This window comes from Apium graveolens, chromosome 10 (assembly GCF_009905375.1).
Source record: "Apium graveolens cultivar Ventura chromosome 10, ASM990537v1, whole genome shotgun sequence".
NCBI lineage: Eukaryota > Viridiplantae > Streptophyta > Magnoliopsida > Apiales > Apiaceae > Apium > Apium graveolens.
Window position 1 is genome coordinate 6,941,154 of NC_133656.1, and position 5,030 is coordinate 6,946,183.

A 5,030-nucleotide genomic window follows, 5' to 3' on the forward strand; every position below is an offset into this window, starting at 1 on the left:
ATTGCCTCAGTCTTTAGAGGTTAATCACTGTCACGACTGACTCTCAATCATACTTAGAACATCTTTAATCTTAGGCCCTAATTGCCCTGAACAATTTCAACCTTTACTGGTTCGATCCATACTTTCTCGGGGTTTAACACGTGCCCCACTTGGCATCATTATAATTACGTCATATTTCCTTTATCAACATTTTTATTCTTGAGAATTTTGAATATTACTTTTCTCCTTGTAAAACCTCTAAGGTTATCCTTGAATCGTTCCTCCTGTATTCCCTAGATATAGGGCATATCAAAATACCATATACTAATACTAGAATCATTGTCTATATACTTTTGAAAAATTTCTCCACTGATTCTTTAAAAGTTGTTGGTACCTTAATCCTTTCCAATTCATACTGTAAAAACTCATACTATCCCTATTAAGGGTGAAATGCCAACCTTTATGCATTCCCCTAGGATTCATTTTAAGTTACCGATGTTCTATCCTTAATTCCACCTTTAAAAAGGTACATGCATCCTTCCATGGATAAATCAAGTCATATATTCCTGATAAGGGTGTCTTATTCAATCATTTCCACCTCGATAGTATATGCCTAATTTCACAATAACATCTGTATTCAAAATGAGGTCAATGAATATGGCCTCCAAAAGATAACAACGGTTATCCGCTTTTCTTGCCTAATTTGGTAACGATAACAAGGATGTTCTGGAAGATATTGGTCGTGTTCAACGTGAACTTCTTCTTAATAATTCCTTATTTACTTTTGTTGTTAATCTCAACAGTCACCTTGATGCTGGGATATCTTTCATACCTGGCGTCTCCCTTTTGGGGTATCAAGCCACCGGTCTTACACTTCACATTCTCGAAGGTCACTTCCTTCATCCATTTTTCCTAATTTCTTACTTCCTTGCCTCCTCAGTCTATCCGCGTCTCATTATTTATCCTTTGAACTATCTCAAGGTTTCCTTGAATCCTCCCAACTTAAAGGGGGTACAATATATGTATCTCTTATGCCTTCAACCAGCAGTTTAACTCATGGTGAATCATCCTCATCTTGACGATTACATACTTTTCTATTTCTATTGCTACGAGTCTTTAGGGTTTCCTCATACCCAACTTCCTTATTATTCCTCAAACTCTATTGCCTTTTTATTCCTTTCCACTTCAGTTTCTTTTTAATTTCCTTTCTCTTATCATTATTTCATAAACCAACACAACATAAGCATTGATTTCAAATATCCCGTCATTCTAGATTCGTGTCCTCAGAACGAATCTTGACAACTTTTACAGCTTAGATTCATAATTCATCATACTCGTCCGCCTTTGTTCTGGCTCTAAAGCTTTTACACTATCTCCATAACCTTGGGAAGTACTTTCCTGAAAACAATTGACTGAACTTTAATCAGTTTATTGTAACCTCTTGCTCCGTGCTTTTCTTGGACTTTCACCAGTGGGTGGTCTCTCTCTTAGGAGGGTAAGTGACAAAAATAGTCTTTTGTGATTCGTCAATCATTTAGAATCTCAAATGATTCCTATATTTCCTTAAGCCAGGCTCTTGCCTTGACTGGGTCAGCTTGTTCCTTGGAACTCTAAGGGCTTAGCGACTTAAAGATCTTGAAAGAATTTCACACCACATTATTTCCTCAAGGTGGTGGTTAGGGGTAAAAGTATAAGTTTTATTTTAGGCAGGTCCATGGATTGCCCAATAGGAGTACCATCCTGGTTCTTCCTATCTTGCTCGACTTCTGTTTTCTCAGTCTAAATATTTCTTCCTACTCCCCATAATTGGGGTTATCTTTTAATTTAAAATCCTCATTTTCCACTTCATTATATTCTGGGTTCCTTATAGCTTAATTACAACTTCCCTGATTATCACATTCAAGGTTTTACCCCTAATCTTATTCCTCGTGGGGCATAATGCTTGGAAATTTATTTTTTTTTGAGAACCTCTGGATATATGTCTTATTTACTTTGCTTAAGTCCTTCCCTCGTTCCGTCCTTGCATGATTGCAAATTATGAATTCTCAAGTTCCATAAACTTCATGACACTCTCTTAAGTGTTAATAGTGCAATTAACAATATGAACTTATCATAACCAGGCTGATCTGAACTGAAATTAACAAATATATACATAACCATTGGTTCGAGGGTACAACAACTGAACACATTAAAGAGAATTACATCATGTGATCTGAACGCTTCTATCCCAAAAGTACTACCATAAATAATCATCTAGTCATAAAAACTAATCATTCATAACTTAGGCTAATCCTCCAAAAGCGGTGCTACATGAAACCCTTGTCTGATCGCTCTGACTCTGCACACTACCATGGATCAAGAAATGCGGGCACGCACGACATACCTAACCTGCTCCATCACAGAGGTGATGAGGTCTAAGATAGTTGCAAGTAGAGCTGGATCAATCTGACCCTCAAGATGGCCTCTAGCTGTAACACGGGTGGTAGCCTCAATCCTTTCCATGCTATGAGCTAATCCTGCCGGAAGTACCCCGCCCTCAATCCTTGGTGCAGTAAGTCGATCCAACAGATCACTCCTAACATTACGGGCCTCGGACAGGCCACCCAAAGTCATGTAATAATCGGCGATAAGAGAAGCCTGAGTGGTTGCATCTTGCAGCCCATGGGGTGCAGGTGGTGCAGGCCCAGGGGATCTAAATGGATAACCAAGCACGGTATCAGGTGACAATGGTGCAGGAGATAAAGGTGGCATTTCCTCAGTAGGTGTTGGGCTCTATAAAGGGGAGGGAACTGGAATTGGTGGAACCTCATGGATGTCTTCAGGAACCTCGGGAAGAGGGTCTGATACTGGTATAATTGGTGTCGTGGAAGGCCCCACTCCTTCTGCCCTCATTAACCTTTGTGCCCTTGGTAACTCTTCATCCTCTAGTGCCACCCTCGCGGCCATTCTTGCTCTGGTAGTCGCCCTGACTACGGTCATCAATTCCTCAGCGGTCCTCTCTTTATTCTCGTCAGGATCCTCCACGAGATCCTCCTCGGCAACAATCCCTTCTGGGATAACATCCTCAACCGCAACATTCTCAATATGAATCTCATCCATTCCCTCGTTAGGGTACTCTATCAGATTCACAATTTGATCTCCAACATGTAATAAAACATCCTCATGCTAATGCTCCTGAACCTCAGGGTTCGGTGCCCCGCTGCCCTATATGAGAACGAACTATGTTACTATCACGTTATTTATAAGGGTTCCCATAAGGGTTTTAACTGTCAGTACTACATTAGGTAGTCCGACTATGAACTTGGCAAGAGTTCTTATTATCTTAGTGAACTTATTATCTTAACGTCACATCATCTCTGAGGTTTATAACGCTTCGCTCTGATACCATTTCTATAACACCCCCAAATCCGGGGTCGGGGATCCGGGTTGTCACGAATTCCATTTCCCTTTATAACACCCAATATTAATAAATAATCAACTATTATGTACTGTGACCCCACCATAAACACACACACCACAAGTTATAGTCTCAGAGATGAATATCCAAAAATAATCACAAGTCATTTTATTCCACAATTATATGCCAATACACCTTAAAAGGGTTTCTAAATAAATTTACATTTCTTTGCCATTAATATAATTCATAAATATACATAAATCTGGTTCATCAATAGTTGAAAACCTAGCCTATTGGTAGCTCCTACCTCAGCTACGGCGGCATCAACGCTTCTAGAAAACTGCGGAACATTTTCTAACCGCTTGCGAATTGGAAGAATGGTCCTGTTCATCTTGTCTAGCTGATGTTGTGTGATGAAAGAAGAAAGCAAGGGTGAGCAACAAGCCCACCAAAATAATATGTATAGTGATTTACAATATATGAGCATTCTCATAGTACTCATGAAAGTCTTGGTCAAGAAGAAATGAACCAAGTTTGATATCTTACCGCGACCAAGTCGCAAAATATTTAGTATATATGTACATATATACTTTTCACAATCTTTGAAATCCTCTGACATGTATAATATACACAGAGTTCCCGTTTATAACTGTATAAAATATCGTTGCAAGGTGATCTCATATATCTAACCTTGTCTCAACATTTTTCCGAAAATCTTTGACATGCACAAGATAATCATTTACTAGATATAAGTTTAAAAGATGAAGTTACAAGATACTACATTAAGTCCCGATATATATAGACACCTATATATATATATACATTTCATACACTCCTTGAAAACCTCTGTTATGAAAATTATAAACAGAGTTGCAATATCCAATGAATTTTGGAAAGGAGAAAACCTTGGCATAAACCTGATATCTTGCTGATCAGGCAAAGATACCAATAAGTAACCTTTTCTACTAGTAGATGGATGAATCCCTCACCGGTCATCACCTTGGCCACATAAAGACCTTGTGCTGGACCGCCACCCGGCCTCTTACGCGTTGATGGACTGCCACCCAGCCACTTACACTTTGATAGACCGTACCCCGGCCTGTCGCTTATGCCGACTCAATTAGATGGACTTACTTCCCGAACGTTGGGCAAGTAATCAAATTGTTTTCTCAAAACAGCAACCACGTTGCGAATGTAAAATACACCACAGAGCCGGATCCCCCAGGTTTTGAGCGAGTATTTAAATCCCCTTCGAAAGGAGGATCTTAAGTATAAAAGAATGAGTTTTGGGATCCGCCCTAACTTTTAGAAATCATTTTGAAGACTCGAAAACATTTTTAAGAATGTTTGGAGTACTGCTGATTTATTAAAATAAATCAGTCCCGATATATTAGAAAATATCTGAATATTATTATTTAAATAATATTCCCATAAAGAATAATCTTTATAAAAATAATTGAAGTAGAAGTTGTAAATCTTATACTTGAAATGAATATTAAATAACCAAAGATATACTCATACGAAAGTACTATCTTTATTTGAATAATCAAAAGTAAGTTTGATTATCGAAACATTATTCCTTAACAAAATAAAGAATATTATTTAATAAAATAAGTGGAGTCATAAGCCCTCGAATGAATATTCAAAATAATAT